Raw genomic sequence first — 8,951 nt, forward strand, 5'->3', positions numbered from 1 at the left:
CCATACACTCTCACATTCACACATATACACTACAGACAATTTAGTTCATTCAATTCCCCTATATAGCGCGTGTGTTTGGACTGTGGAGGAAACCGGAGAACCCAGAGGAAACCAACACAGGAAAAACATGCAAACTCCACACAGAAATGCCAACTGACCCAGCTGGGGCTCGAACCAACAACCTTCTAGCTGTGGGGCGACAGTGTTAACTACTGAGCCACCGTGTCACCCCAATTTTGTATATATTAAAGGTAATTTTGTATGAACAAAAACCTTTCATAATATCCAGAATATAGATATAAATAAAAAACAAAAATTGTAAATACATATTTTGAGAAATCAGCCTTTAAAATATGAATTAAACTTGAAATCTACACACACCAGTTGATAAATTGTGACAAATGGAACACTTAAAAAAATTGTTGCTTAGATGTTTTCTTTATATGAGACTGAAAATAAGAGTCATATTAGAGCCAAATGTTGTAATCATGCAAACAGCCAGAAATGTTGATTATTGAACAAAATGTTGCAATAATGTGGTTAAATTATTCATGAATACATTCCTCTGTAATGGGATATAAATGTTAAGTCTGAAGTGCAAACTCTTAGAGATTTAAAGAAAAAAAACACACTTTAAGTAATTAACCTTAAAAATATGCAATGTAATTGAAACCTACAGACACAAATTAATAAAAATGTAAAAAAAAATTATATATATATATATATATATATATATATATATATATATATATATATATATATATATATATATATATATATATATATATATACACACACACACAGTTGAAGTCAGAATTATTAGCCCCCCTTTTTTCTTCTTTTTAAAAATATTTCCCAAATTATGTTTAACAGGGCAAGGAAAATTTTCACAGTATGTGCGATATTCTACAAAACAAAACATCGTTATAATATAACTTGTCTACAATAACTTAACCTAGTTAAGTCTTTAAATGTCACTTTAAGCTGTATAGAAGTTTCTTGAAGAATATCTAGTTTAATATTATTTACTGTCATCATGACAAAGATAAAATAAATCTGTTATTAGAGATGAGTTATTAAAACTAATATGTTTAGAAATGTGTTGAAGAAATCTGCTCTCCGTTAAACAGAAATTGGGGAAAAAAATAATTCAGGGGGGCTAATAATTCTGACTTCAACTGTAAATGTAATTAATGTATTAATTTGTTTAATTTAATATTAATCTCACTTAATGAAACTGGTCGGCTCAATGTTTAAAGTTTAAAGTTTAAAGTGTCGCAAACCAATCCAAAACAGTGAAAACTGAGGATTTCTATTTGCATGCTGTATTTTTAATTTAACTATTTTATCTTCTACAGATTATGTATAAAATATAGTAATTTTAATAGTTTATTAAAATTGATTTGATTTTTGGAAATCACCAAGCGACCGCCTGTCATTGTCCCACAACACCCACATTAAATAATATTCAGCTGCAGGGCCGCAGAGCCACACACGTTTCAGGCACACACAATCTAGCACACACGATCTAGGCAAACCATATATGGTAACTAACTTTCTCCTTAGGAGCATTATCGCCACCTACTGAATTTCACAAATATGGTTTCTCATTTCAGTCATTATATCATCATTATTAAATCACAACGATCATTTTAACATCTCAGCAGTTTCTGCACTCAAATAATTTAAATAAACCTATATGTATGTACGTATGTATGTATATATGTATGTATGTATGTATGTATGTATGTGTATATATATGTGTTTGTATGTATGTATGTATGTGTATATATATGTGTTTGTATATATATACATACATATATATATATATGTATATATGTATATATATATATGTATATATGTATATATATGTATATATATATATATATATATGTATATATATATATATGTATATATGTATATATGTATATATGTATATATATATATATATATATATATATATATATATATATATATATACACACACATATATATATACACATATAAAGTGGAAAATCATTAATAAAAAGTTATTAGAAAAGTAAGCAAATAATTACTATTAAATCGCTTGAGTAAAATATTAATATAGTGTTAGACATTTATTACATGTAAAAATATTTTTATTCATATAAAATTGTATTATTGCCTATATTAACTTGCTATTATTTCCTTCATTATAAATGAATCCATTATATAAATTAAATCTGTCAAATTTAGATCATTCATCAAGGCCAGCAAAGGAGTATCTGCGATATTGACTCTGTCAGACAATAATGACTGATCATCTATGATGACTGATAGAAAACTGTTCAGTCTATTATATTAAAGGGAGTTAGGAAACAATGCTTCCCATTCGCCCGTCTCGATCGCAATATTTGTCTACATTATTAGTAAATTTGTGTATATAAGTAAACATTTGTTTATTGTGTAGAATATTTATTAACAATATCTAAAATTATATTGATGACGATGTCCGAGAATACGTTAATAACATTAACATCAGTCGTAACCATATATGGTTTGCCTAAATCGTGTGTGCTGGATTGTGTGTGCCTGAAACGTGTGTGGTTCTACGGGTCTGCAGCTGGATATATCTCACCACTTTGGGAACCACTGCATTAGGTTATTAATTACAGATATATTAGACTAGGAAAAAATACCCCCATTACCTTGAGCTAGTCTTAGCCAGCCTGGGAGTCATCAGTTGTATTTAATGTCCACTTCTAGTCAACTACAGTATCAGACCCAAATCTGCATCATCCTTTAACAGGCTGATATTTAATCAATAGCCAAAAAGCTCAAATAACCAAGCGATTGGTGTTGGTGCATAATGGAGCCCAGACTCTTGATAGAGAAGCAATTTGAGGCAATTATCAAAGTAAGAGATGAAAAGCAGGAGGCTGATGGATGAGCCGGATGCAGGATCTCTGTTGCTGGTGGTGATTGTGAGCAGCTGCTGTGGAAACAGCAGAAGAAGGAGCACAAGAGGACAGGAAACATACAGGCAGAAATACAGTGGTTAAAAGCTGAATGAACAGCCACTGAACTGACAAACTGAGACCCACAGAGAAATCTGATATATGGAAATATATGCTAATTACATCTATGACATAAGAACATATTTAGAGATTTCACATATTCATTTATTTTCCTTCGGCCTAGTCTCTATTTTAGACTTCGCCACAGCGGAATGAATCGCCAACTATTCCAGCAGTTTTATGCAGTGCATGCCCTTCAAGCTGCAACCCAGTATTAAGAAACACCCATACACACTCATTCACACACACACACTCATACACTACAGCCAATTTAGTTCATTTAGTTAACTTTTACAGCATGTGTTTGGACTGTGGGGGAAACCGGAGCACCCGGAAGAAACCCACGCCAACACGGGGAGAACATGCAAACTCCAGAAACGCCAACTGACCCAGCCGGGACTCGAACCAGCGGCCTTCTTGCTGTGAGGTGACAGTGCTCATTCTGAAAACGTAGTCCCGAGGATGTTTCTGGAGGCCGCAAATTATGTAGCCGGAGGTACGTATGGTTGCATTTCATTTTTGACGCCGTTCCTTTTATCGCTTACCGGCTGACCGCTTACCTTCGTGTGGAGGGCTTTCCCGCCGCAACCAGTTTGTCCGGTTAGCTCGTCGTGTGCGTCGGAGGACTTGAGATGCAGAGAGGAATTGACCATGACGACAATGACCGGATTCGAGTCTGTGGAATAGCGGTTCCAGAAATCAGGTAAGACTAAAACAGAATCCAGGAAATAAAGTGAAGTTCATAACAGGGTGAGAATGTGGTAAAATACGAAAACGTGGTAAAAAAAATCAGACGAGGGCTTTTCTTTTTCTGGACGGCTTTTGTAAATTGATGGTTGGGTTTAGGGAAGTAAGCGGGCGTTCGTTTAACAGCGGCCTCTGGTGGGTTTACGTGAGAACAGTGCGGGACGTTTATGGAGGCCACGAATTATGTAGCCGGAGGTACGTATGGTTGCATTTCATTTTTATCGCGGGGCGGTATGACGCCATTCCTTTTATCGCTTACCGGCTGACCGCTTACCTTCGTGTGGAGGGCTTTCCCGCCGCAACCAGTTTGTCCAGTTAGCTCGTCCTGTACGTCGGAGGACTTGAGATGCAGAGAGGAATTGACCATGACGACGACGACCGGATTCGAGTCCGTGGAAGAGCGGTTCCAGAAATCAGGTAAGACTAAAACAGAATCCAGGAAATAAAGTGAAGTTCATAACAGGGTGAGAATGTGGTAAAATACGAAAACGTGGTAAAAAATCAGACGAGGGCTTTTCTTTTTCTGGACGGCTTTTGTAAATTGATGGTTGGGTTTAGAGAAGTAAGCAGGCGGGCGAGTGGGTCAATCGGTAAAATTTGTTGGGTTCAGGGAAGGAGGAGGGTGGGTCGGCTGGCCGATTTGCCGGTCGCCCATTCGAATCATTCAGCCAGTCGGACAGACAGACGTTCGTTTAACAGCCCCCTCTGGTGGGTTTACGCAATAACAGCGCAGGCGCGAACGGCACTCGCTGGAGACATCTGAGAAGCAAAAAAGCGCACACAGCCTCTCGCGGATTCTCGAAAACCAAAAACTGCATAAATACGTACCACCCGGGACGTATTTCGCGGTCTCCAGAAACGTCCTCTGGACTAAGTTTTCATAATGAGCCTGGGTTAAATAAATTAGTTATTAGAAATGAGTTATCAAAACTATTATGTTTAGAAATGTATTGAAAAAAATTCTCTCCGTTAAATGGAAATTGTGGAAAAAATAAACAGAGGAGCTAATAACTCATCTCAACTGTATGTAAAATCCAAATACGAACTTGTATTTCATGTATGTAATTTGCATTCATTTCCAAATTCCACGTATCAGATTTTAATATTGATACAAATCAAGTTGCATGGTGGTATTTAGAATTATGCATGATTTATACTTCTTCACCTGCTTTTTCTCAATAGTGCTCACTCAGTAATTCTTTGTCATTATTGAGTCCACATCATTATAGCAGCAACATTCACATGTAGAAATGAAAACTATCATATGCATTTGTCTATATGTCTTTTCAACAAAGGCTCACACAAATTCCAGGCAGATACTGATCAGATCAGGGCCTGGTGTGTGGACTTTGGGGGTTTTATGATGTGGTCACATGTTGATTAGTCAGTTTGAATGTCTCAGTATTTGGGCTTTAGTCACATGGTCAAGAAAGATACAAAATTGGTGGTAAACTCTGCTCTGGTCTCTTTTTTTGTCTCTGTGTTTTCCTGCTCTGCTCCTCTCCTCCTCTGGAGTCTATCCTCTCTGACTCTACTGCAATCAGGCTAACTTCTGGGCCTGCTCTCTTTGTCTCTCTCTCCCTCCCCCTGTGTCTCTCCTTCTACCTCTGGTAACTTTAATTTTACATTTAAGCTGGGTACAATTTATATCATATGGTTTATCATTTCATATTTTATCATTTTATACAGTTATTGTGTATTTAATTCAGTTGTAAACATAGAGAATTATTGTCATTAAATCATCTCATTTTCAAGTATTTGTGAATTACTTTTGATTTAACATCAACACTTAATTTCTCCATATTGCAATACAATACAATCACATAATATCAACGCTCTCCCACATTTTTAGCTATTAATACTGCCCTTATTTCTGGTTTTGGTATAAGATTGCAGAAGAATGGTTTGACTAGAATATACAGTTTTTTACCATCAATACTGATAACTTTTTAGTCACTCGGCAGAACTACAGTTTGAACCGCTGTGGTTTAAAGCCCATTCTTACACACAGGTATTTTGAAGACACAAGACCATCGTCTGTCTACTTCAAATAGCAAACTCTCAAAAACTGCTTGTCAAACTCAGATAGCATATTTCAATTCAACAATAAAACCTAATGGCAGAACAAAAGCATGTTTCAGGTTGGTCCAGCAATGCACACGTGCAGTCTCAAGTTGCATCTCGAGACTGTTTCTACGGCAACCGGAGCTTATAGAGAACAACAGTAATGTTTGTCTGGATGTAAGAGCTCTCTGTTAATTTCCCTCATGGAGAAAACCAAAACTTAACAATTACAGCTGATAAAGCTTTGAAAATAGACTGTTGTGAAATATAAGGATGTTAATCGAATATATATGCTATCTTTTGAAACAATTATTCATTCATTCATTTTCTTTTCGGCTTAGTTCCTTTATTTATCAGAGGTCACCACAGCAGAATGAACCGCCAACTTCTCCAGCATTTGTTTTACACAGCGGATGCCCTTTCAGCTGCAACCCAGTACTGGGAAACCCCCATACACTCACATTCTCTCACACACACACAAACACTAGGGCCAATTTAGCTCACTCAATTCCCCTATAGCGCATGTGTTTGGACTGTGGGGGAAACTGGAGCATCCGGAGGAAACCCACGCTAACAAGGGGAGAACATGCAAACTCCACACAGAAATGCCAACTGACCCAGCAGGGGCTTGAGCCAGCAACCTTCTTGCTGAGACTCAAAATTTACTGAAAGTTAAATCTACTCATTTGAAAAGAGTTTTGAACTCAGTGTTGAAGGTAATTAGCTAATTAAATACCTCATTACTTCAGCTTAAATGGAGTAAGTTCACAGTACTCATATAGATGAGTTTTTTAACTAAACTAACTTTAACTGGTTTGTAGTTTCTTCGGTTTCTTCAAACGGTTTGAGTTGCCTTAACTTATTGGGTTTTACAGTACTCAGTTGGTTTGAGTTCTCTTCATGTATCAGGGTTTACTGTGCTCAAATTGCTTCGTTTACTCAAATGGATTAAGTTCACAATACTCCTTTGGATTCGTTTTTTAAATTGAATGGTTTGTTGCAATCGGTTTACTCAAATGTTTTGAGTTACCTTAACTTATTGGGTTTTACAGTGTAATAAATATGGAGTGGCCTAGTCAAAATCCTGACCTGAATCCAATTGAGATGCTGTGAAAAGACCTTAAAAAGGCGATTCATGCTCAAATTACAACAATCCTGTTGTTGTAATTTGTCTGTGGAGGAGCGATGTCCTCCACAGACTCATTGCAAGTTATCTGTTGCTGCTAACAGTGGCCCAAGCAATTATTAGGTTTAGGGGCAAAAACTTTTTCACACAGGGCTACAATACAGTTTCTGTATTTTGTGATTCACATGTGTTTTTCGCTTATTTACAGTTGTGAATTGCATTATTGGTAGTTGATTTCTGTTTTATCGACTTTTGATGTTGAGAATTCAACTCTTCAGTTTAAAATAGTGACTTTTATTGATATTTAAAGGGCACCTATGGTAAAAAATCTACTTTTCAAGCTGTTTGGACAGACATATGTGCATGAATGGTGTATAGACCGTCATATTGGGGTGATATAAGCACACCCAGTGCTTTTTTTTTTCAATTTAACAACATAAAAAACGGTGGACCAATTGGAGCGGTTTTTAAACCGACCGCAACTTTAAGTAGGAGAGCGGTCCCCCCGCCCACCAATATTGATTGACAGGCACATCATTATATCCTCAGTTTGTTGATTCACGTCCGCCATTTTCAGCATGAGTCGAAGCGATATCACTAAAGAAACACCCTAGCTCTATTTTTAGATTAAGGCTCATTGGGCTCAACACAAGATCAATATTCTCCACATTATCACTCTAATCGGAATTATTGGTTGTATCTTTAGGTAGGTTTGCAAACATGTGTACTTCTCATTGAGTCTACCTTATACTTCAGCCGTTTGCATTTCTCGCGATCCCAGAAGCTCCCTGTGATCTTAACTAGCATGCATTTTAGAATTCTAAACATAGGTTTCTATCAGGGTACACTCAAGTCGACGGCTGGGCGCCGCGGACCGCTGCAGAAACCTATGTTTAGAATTCAAAAATGCGTGGCGCGACGATTCGGGACACTTCATGTTTCTGCCGCGCCACAGAGAGTGTCTGGTGTGCCGTGTCGCGGCTTCGAGCGGCGCATCTGGTGCCTCAGTCAAAGTTAATTCAGTGTGCATGGTTATTAGTCTCGGTGTACAAGCTCGGCATTTGAAACTAGCACACAGTTGGCTGTAAAACTGTACAAAGACACAAATGATTTTGTTCTCTCTGCTTGGTCTGTGTCCAAGCCGTACATGTACGACTGAATGCGGATCCTCTCCTGCTCCTCTCAGTCTGCCTGTCTGTGAGCGGGTGAGCTCATGGCCCCGCCCCCTTGTTACGTTGGGCGCGAAGCCGAAACTAGTCTACATGTGAAGCAACACACCCCTAAATCAGCGAGCTGTGGACACGCCCCCAACATGACACTTTTTAACACATTATAATAAAACAATCTGAATTGTGTTTTAAACTGAACCTAAACTGGCACACTCAGAAGAACCATAATATTAATATTAAATCATTAAAAAGAGGTAAACTATGGGCCCTTTAAGTCGTTTGAAATAATGTATAAGAAATAATGTATAGAGAAACAAGTCTGTAAAATAACAGAAAATGTACTGGCAGTTTATTACAAGGTTTTTGTAGCATAATATACAACACCAACCCAGACAATATAGCACTGCAAACTATTAAAAATGTTCAGAAAATTCACCTTTTGGACTCTTCAAGGATAAAAGTTGTTGGAAGAAAGATCAAGGTCCCATAAAGCAATTCAAAAGCATAAATAATAAAAAATTAAAACATGAATCACAATACGGAAATTACTGCTAATTCACAGATATTTTTACAGTGTATATATTGAAACACTGAAAGAAAAAAGCTTAAACCCAATGCATACATATTCTACAGCTCAGTCAAAAGCATTCCCCATAAACAGCTACAGGAAAATTGCTTTCTCTCGCTATTCCAGAAATCAATTCAAGCCATTCAGTAAATAAATGTTACGAGCGCATACAAGTGCTGAATAGTCTCCACTGGGAATTGCCAAACCACTGCTTTTTTTTGCTCACAATTAGTTGCATT

At 37.0% G+C, this 8,951-nt stretch overlaps 1 protein-coding gene across 1 annotated transcript in view; it reads right to left on the reverse strand.

Moving 5' to 3' along the window:
* The window catches only part of LOC130243039 (mannosyl-oligosaccharide 1,2-alpha-mannosidase IC), a 327,298-nt gene that overhangs the window by 164,987 nt on the left and 153,360 nt on the right, over positions 1–8,951 (reverse strand). The gene's annotated exons all lie outside the window — the stretch shown is intronic.

This window comes from Danio aesculapii, chromosome 16, assembly GCF_903798145.1.
Source record: "Danio aesculapii chromosome 16, fDanAes4.1, whole genome shotgun sequence".
In the NCBI taxonomy this organism is placed as follows: Eukaryota; Metazoa; Chordata; class Actinopteri; order Cypriniformes; family Danionidae; genus Danio; species Danio aesculapii.